The sequence below is a fragment of the Cervus canadensis genome, chromosome 6 (genome assembly GCF_019320065.1).
Source record: "Cervus canadensis isolate Bull #8, Minnesota chromosome 6, ASM1932006v1, whole genome shotgun sequence".
NCBI classification, from domain to species: Eukaryota; Metazoa; Chordata; class Mammalia; order Artiodactyla; family Cervidae; genus Cervus; species Cervus canadensis.
Window position 1 is genome coordinate 42,479,054 of NC_057391.1, and position 8,375 is coordinate 42,487,428.

Genomic DNA, 8,375 nt, shown 5'->3' on the forward strand with positions numbered 1-8,375 from the left:
ACTGATGCTGAAGATGAAACTCCAATACTTTGGCCACCTCATGCGAAGAGTTGACTCATTGGAAAAGACCCTGATGCTTGGAGGGATTGGGGGCAGGAGAAGGGGACAACAGAGGATGAGATGGCTGGATGGCATCACCAACTCGATGGGAATGAGTTTGAGTAAACTCCGGGAGTTGGTGATGGACAGGGACGCCTGGTATGCTGCGATTCACGGGGTCGCAAAGAGCCAGACATGACTGAGCGACTGAACTGAACTTTCTCAATTACACAGGAATTATCTACATTTTTTCATTATATATTATATTAAAATAATAAAGGGAGAGGAATTTCCCTGGTCGTCCAGTGGTAAAGACCCTGTCCTTCCAATGCAGGGGATGTGGATTTGATCCCTGGTTGGGGAACCAAGATCCCACATGCCTCACAGTATGGCCAAAAAATTCTTAAAAATTAAATAAAATGGTCGGTACTTTAATGATAATAATAAAGGGAGAAAGTGAGGTGAAAAAAATGAGCCCAAATGGTCATGAACCTGAACCTCCAATATTTTGGCCACCTGATGCTAACAGCCAACTTATTGGAAAAGACTGATGCTGGGAAAGACTGACAGCAAAAGGCAAAGAAGGCTGCAGAGGATGAGTTGGTTGGATGGCATCACCAATTCAATGGACATGAACTTGGGTAAACTCTGGGAGATAGTGAGGGATGGGGAAGCATGACATGCTGCAGTCCATGGGTTCACAAAGAGTTGGACTTAACAAGTGAACAACAGTCATGAGATGCCATAGTGGGCAGGACATGGAGGCTGTGTAGCAATGATCCCTGTATGTGCCTTTGCCCTCAAGACTTGATGCTGGGCGTTGCCATGTGTCCTTCTACCTTGATCCAAGGTCATTGTGCCACCCTGTGTGAATGCTTTGACTGAATTATTATAGTCCCATTTTAAAGAGAAGAAGTAGAATATCCCTCCTGTGTCCCAGGTCACCTCCCCAGCCAATCCCTCCCCTTGGAGTATGCCTAAAGATTGTGGTCTGAGGACATCTTCTGAGCCCAGCTACATTGTTGGCCAACTCACGCTCTGGTGCCTTCCCGTCTCTCTGAGCTTAATCCCAGAGGCTGGACAGGGTTTGAAAAGCCATCTGGGTCATTCCCCTGCTCATTTTGAAATGAGAAGAGGCAATCCAGTTCTGAGTCTTCCCTCAATTTCCTTTCTTAATTCTCAACCAAAAGTGTTAGTCGCTCAGTCATGTCCAACTCTTTGTGACCCCGTGGACTGTAGCTCGCCAGGCTTCTCTGTCCATGGAATTCCCCAGGCAAGAAAACTGGAGTGAGTAGCCATTGCCTTCCACAAGGGATCTTCCTGACCCAGGGATTGAAACCAGGTCCCCTGCATTACAGGCAGATTCTTTAGCCTCTGAGCCTCCAGGGAAGACCCCCTTAACCAAAAGGCCTGGGTTAATTCCCTGACACTTTTCAGCTTTTGGATCTTGGCCTTGTCTTTCACCATTTCTGGGCCTCAGTTTTCTCATCTGTGCACTGGTGATAATTATATCAATGTTATTTGTCATGAGTGCCTCATTGAGACCCATTTTCGAAGGGAGGTTTTGAAGAACTTGGTAAACATAGGGACTTGTTATTTACATAACTTTGATGCACTCTGAGACCGTAGGCATAAGGAGCAGCTCTGAGAAAAGTAAAAGCAGAACACCCATGGTAACAATGGCACTCAACACTGGTGCCCTGGACTCTGGGTGGTGGGTCCTGGGGTCCTAGCTCACCTCCCACTCACCTCTTCTGCCCCGACGCCCCTGTGTGATGCCTGATCCTGCACAGACACTCGGCCGTGGTTTATTAAACAGAGGAGGAAGCAGGAAGGGCTCCCGCGTGTGGGCCCAAGGCTCTCAGCTGGCCACCTTCTGCCCACCCCGCCAGAGGGTGCCTGCTAGGGGGGCCGGAGGTAGGAACAGAGCCCTGCTGGAGGCAGGGTGCTGAAAGCGAGGCTTACTGCTGCTTTGCCTTTTCATTCAAAGCTTGTGTAGCTCACCTCAGAGGGCGTGACAACTCTTTGAAGAAGTAAATACGGGACTCAGACTATTTGGCCCCCTCTTTGTTTCCTTGTTTTGTTCTTTTTGATGCTGTTTTAATTTGCTAGGGCGGCCATTGCAAGATAGTAGCCTGGGTGGCTTAAACAAGAGAAGTCTATTTTCTCACAGCTTGAGAGGCTACAAGTCCAACATCAAGGTGCCAGTAGGATTGGCTTCCTCTGGGGTCTCTGTCCTCAGCTCGTAGACAGCTGCCCTTACTGTCTCTTAACACAGTTGTTCCTCTGGGCACAAGCGTCCCTGGCCTCCGTGTGTCGGTATTTCCCCTTCTCATAAGGTCACCAGTTGTGCTGGGCTAGGGCCCACCCTCCTGGATCAGTTTAACTTGATCACCTCTTTGAAGGCATGTGTGTGTGCTCGGTTGCTTCAGTTGTGTCTGACTCTTTGCAACCCCATGGACTGAGGTCTACCAGGCTCCTCTGTCCATGGGATTCTCCAGGGAAGAATACTGGAGTGGGTTGCCATTTCCTTCTCTAGGGGATCTTCCCCACCTGCATGGCAAGTCTCTTGGCATTGGCAAACAGGTTCTTTACCACTAACGCCACCTGAAGGCCCTATATCCAAATACAGTCCCATTCTGAGGTCCTGGGGGTTAGGACACACGAGTTTGTAGGGGAGGTGGAAGACACAATTCAGCCTACAACAAGTATATTCTTTAAGAATTATTTGCGTTTTTGATGTCTGCCGCCTCCTGTGGGCCGTAAGCTCAATGAGAGCTGTATGGTCTGTCTGTTGTTCTGTGTATAGTGGGGTGTTCGTAAGTATTTATGGACTAAATTAGTGAATGGCTTGTTTTTCCTTGGTTGATTCAAGATGGCAAGGAAAGCTGCAGGACCTCACATTGGCAAGAAGCCCAAACAGAGCCCTGAGAACCAGGCACCCAGCAGCCACCCTCTCCCCACATTCTGTCCCGCAGAGCATACTGGTTTAATACAAATTGGTGCCGAATAGGCCTACTACGGGTCAGATGTTCATCTGGCCGTAAGGATGAGTAAGCTTCTGCTAAGATGAGGGGAAAGAAAGCAGTGGTTAGCATTCTGTTTGTTCATCCTTATGTCTTCCCCCGATGATGGGAAAGACTGAAGGCAAAAGGAGAAGAGGGCAGCAGAGGATGAGATGGTCAGACAGCATCACCGACTCAACGGACATGAATGTGAGCAAACTCCGGGAGATGGTGGAGGACAGAGGAGCTGGCATGCTGCAATCCGTGGGGTCACAGGGAGTCAGACACAACTTAGTGATTAAACAACAGCAGCAATAATGCCTTCCCATGGGTGAATTTTGGTAAGTCACCAAATCAAGGAGTAAAACTTCTCTGGGTATTGAATTAGTCGTATGATGAATTAAGAGTTTACCATTTTCCCCCACCTCTAGACATCGTAACCCTGATTCCAGGTCAGAGACCCAGAGGACCCTGCTGGAGAGCCAGTGGCCACCTGTTGGGATTGGAGGAGGTGTTCAAGGTCAGGCGTAGACAACATATCGAACTCTGGCTGAGTGTTTGGGAAGACTGAGTGTGTGTGTGTGTTCTGGGTGTTTCAAGGTATCTGCATGTGTACATCTGTCTGGGATATTTGGATGTATGTGTGTGCATCACTGGGTGTATCTGAGTTTTCTCTTTGTTTCTGTGTGTGTGTGTGTGTGTGTGTGTGTGTGTCTGACCGGGTGTCTGGGTGTGCACCTGTCTTTGTGTGGGTGGATCTGGGTGTCTGGGGTGTTGTCAGAAAGGACTCATGATGAAGTACCTCTGCCGCAGGCTTTGTAGCATCTGTCCTAATGCTGTCAGACCTCCAGGGCTGGTCTGTGTGGCGTTCCAGGGGACAGAGTTGAGGACAGCCACATCTGCTGAGTCATAAGGATGTGGGCTCTGTGTGTCCACAGTTGGACGTATCTCCTTTCACACACACGGAGGGGAAATTTCAGACGGGTTGGCTGACCCTGCATTCTCTCAGAAGGTCCTGACCTCAGTTAGCCCCAGGAAGGAGCGGAAATGAGAATGCTCAGAAGACCTAGAGGTTGGCAGGAGGTGAGCTGAGACTTGGCTGTTCCCCAACCGGGTACCCTGGGTCATGGCTTTCTCAGGCTCTTCCAATAACCAACCTGCCAGCTTTGCAACTGATTGATGACCACTTCCTGATGGACGAGGAAGCCAGGGCAGATGGTCCTGACCGATACAAACTCCAGACCTCACCAAACTCCTAGTGCTAACCCTGGAAGGTCCCCTCAGGCCACGAGTCTGGACTCTGGGAAATCCTTCTCTTCCCTCCCCAGTCCACCCAACCAACAAATAAACAAAGAACACCGCAATAGTATGCCTAGCCACAATGCAATCAAGTGAGTCTTTCAAGCCTATCTGATATAAACAGTACTATTTCCCCAGGGTTGGCAGGGACGGGAAGCCTCCATTACTGACTCCTTGACTGGAAATGATTTCATAGGTTCTTTTCCAAGAGCAGATGAAGAAGGGCAAAAAGGCCTTTGTGGTGTGTACCTGGCAGGGCATGGGAAGTAAACACACCTTCTGAGAATTGACACATGCCTGGCATGGAGCTGGGCACTGTTTCCTGGGAACACAGACTGGGGGAGAACCTGTGGATATCCAGCTTATCCAGAGATAGGGTGCCTTCTGTCCGGAAGGCTGCAGGCACAGGTGTGGGTGAGGTGAGGCAAGGGGGTATGGGTGCATCAAGGAGGGGTTGGTTCTTCTGTATGTGTGTACGTGCTAAGTCCCTCACCCCGTGGACTGTAGCCCGCCAGGCTCTGCTGTTCATGGGATCCTCCAGGCAAGTATACTGGAGCAGATTGCCATCTCCTACTCCCGGATCTTCCCAACCCAGGGATTGAACCCAAGTCTCCTGCATTGCAGGCAGATTCTTTACCGCCGAGCCACCAGGGAAGCCCTGGTCCTTCTGAGAAGGTGGTATTCAAAGGCAGGAGGGGGACCGGCTCGAAGCAGGGCCCTCACCGCTGGTCACTTCTTGTATTTAGACTGTGAAGGCCACTGACAATCATCATGTCTCTCTACCATCCCTCACTTCTGGCAAGGTCCAGCGGACCCCTGATACTTTGTGGGTCTGGACTTCAGAGCAGTGGGTTTAGTGGGGATCTGCTTCTCCTGTGGCAAGAGGGGCCTGAGAAGGAGGTTGAGTGGTCATTACTGCCTAATCAGGGACTTCGGCGACTGTAAATGCCCATCCAAGATCATTGACGATGACCACAAGCCAGGGAGTTCATAATCTCCAGGCAGGACCCTTAAGAACTGGTGTCAGACTGTTCACATTGTTGCAAGATTTTCTCAGGGTGAGTACAAATCTGCCTCTCTGAAGTTCCAGGTGTTGTCCTGGTTCTATCTTCTGGGGTCCCATCCATTTAACAAACATGTAGATAAAGATGAAAAAGGCGGTCTGTGTCCTCAAGGTATCCACAGACCAGTGACAAGAACAGCTGTTACACAGGGCAGGATGAAACAGAGGCTAAGCTGCAAGCTGAGGGAGGAGTCCTTCGTTCTGACTGATGGGGGGCCTAGGAGGCATCCAGAGGAGGTGACACTGGAAATAGGCTTAAAGGATAAGGGGGCTGGTGCATGTGGAGGGGCTCTGGAGTCCAGGCCAGGAGAAGCTTGAGAGAAGACACAGGGGCAGGAGAGAACAGAGCATCTCCTGAGGATATGGGGTAGCCTGGCAGGGTAGCAGCCTGGTGTGGCAAGGAGAGGTGGGGACATAGATCTGGATTGTGTCAACTGTCAATAATATGTCACTTAATGTAATGCCCTCTGTTTCACAAAACTTACATAACTGTGTTTTGATTCCTCATGGGCAGAAGAGTTCTTGGAGTTTTCTGGAGTGTTCTTCCTAGATTATAGCCCACAATTTGACTTGAATAAAATTCTCCTTTTCTTTCTTAGATAGACTGTAAGCTTTCATCGAGAACTGTGATTATCCAACCAGGAGTGAACTCAGGGGTCAGCAGTTCCCATGGCACATGCACTGGGCTACAGGATCACCAAGAACTTGACAGTCAATGCGGAAGAAAGGGCAGGAACCTTTTCTCACTCTGCAAATGTGAGACTTCCTCTCTGTCAAAGCACAGGCAAGTCAGCCAGAAATTATTTAGTCACTACTGGTCTTTCCTTTGAAATGTTCTTTGTGTCCTGGACACAAGGCCCTCCTCTGTTCCCATCTCTGGTGCACCCCTCTGTCCTAAGACATTCAGCGAGTCTTATCGAAATTCTCTCTTTGTATATTTCTCTTCCTCACTAGACCATGAGATCCTCCAACAGAGCCCACAATCACCCATCTTTGTCTCCCCAGGCACATGATGGACACACAGTAGAACTGCAGTGTATGTGTTCTGAATGAAACGGACTAGACTCCTCAGGCCCACCACCCTGCAGAGCTAGACTTTTACAGATGAATACCCTTAGCACCCTTGGTGTAAGAGCTAGACTTTTACAGATGAATGCACCTTACCCTTGGGCTTTCCTGGTGGCTCAGCAGCAAAGAATCTGCCTGCAATGCAGGACAGCCGGGTTTGATCCCTGGGTTGGGAAGATACCCCGGAGGAGGGCATGGCAACCCACTGTAGTACTCTTGCCTAAAGAATCCCATGGACAGAGCAGCCTGGTAGGCTGCAGTCCATTGGGTCACACAGAGTCAGACGTCACTGAAGTGACATAAACAGCGGCAGCAACTTTTAGCACAACCTCCTGCTCAGCATTCGTGCTCACAGTCCTCTATCTACAATCCCAGTCCACCCCACACATTCCCCTCTTCCTGAAACACTTAAGTCATCACATTCTCTTCTGCTCAAGACCTGTTTTCCCTTCCCATTGAGCCTGAGCACCTTGGCCAGGTCCCAAAGCCCTTGTATGGATACTCTGGCTTCCCAGCAGGATCAGCCCAACACACTCATTCCCACCTCAGGGCTTCTCCTGTTTGCCTATTCGGAGATACATTCTGCCTACTCAAATCCTATCTCTGGTTAAGTTCAAGTTCTAACTCCTCCCAGAAGCCTTCCCTGACCATGCCAACCCTCAGGGATCTGAATGTGTCAGCTTCCAAAGTTGAGTACACAAGGGGATAATTATCTCTTTGTACCCTTTTCTTTCCTGTGTTTGTTTTCCCCACCCTCAAACTAGATTAATCTTCTTAGGGCAGGGCAATGTCTTACACTTCATCAGGGTGACCCACCACTCCCACGGTGAGACAGACACATCTCTGAAGCTCAAGACATACTGGTGCTTAGGTCTGAAAATCTGAAATACAGCATGGTTAGTGATGACAAATGTGTTTTCCGAGTGGTATAGAGGCTGGTTCTAAGCATGACACAGTTGAGGCCTGGGTACAAGAATTTGTGGATTTCCCAGGTGGCTCAGCGGTAAAGAATCCGCCTGCCAATTTGGGAGACACAGAAGATGCGTGTTCAATCCCTGGGTTGGGAAGATCCCTTGGAGAAGGAAATGGCAAACCAATGCAGTATTCTTGCCTGGAAAATTCCATGGACAGAGGAGCCTGGCAGGCTACAATCCATGGAGTCACAAAGAATCAGACACTATTGATGATACACACAGCATAAACACACAAGAGAATTATCTTGTTATACCAGAAAGTTCCTTCAATCTTTAAGGAATGCCTATGGGCATAATTTTTAACTCAAGACTCTGAAATTCCCTTGGACAGCAGTGAGATCAAACCAGTCAATCCTAAGGAAATCAACCCTGAATATTCATTGGAAGGACTGATGCTGAAGCTCCAATGTTTTGGTCACCTGATGCGAAGAACCAACTAACTGGAAAAGACCCTGATGCTGGGAAAGATTGAAGGCAGGAGGAGAAGGGATTGGCAGAGGACAAGATGGTTGGATGGCACCAACGACTCAATGGACATGAGTTTGAGCAAGTTCCAGGAGATGGTGAAGGACAAGGAAGCCTGGCCTGCTGCAGTCCATGGGGCCGCAAAAGGTCAGACATGACTGAGTGACTGAACAACAATAACCTGTCTGTGCCCCAGTTCCTTCCATAAAGTACAAACCAGCCACTCTGACTTCCTTACACAGTTGGAAGGACACATGGCAAAACTGTCCCACAAGGAACTTAAAGGTGTCAGCCTTTTTCACAGCAAGGAAACCAGCAACAAAATGAAAAAGACAACCTACAGAATGGGAGAAAATACTCGCAAACGATGACTGATAAGGAGTTAATATCCAAAATACATAAACAGCTCGTATAACTCAATATAAAAAAAACCCTATTAAAAATGGGCAAAAGACCTGAATA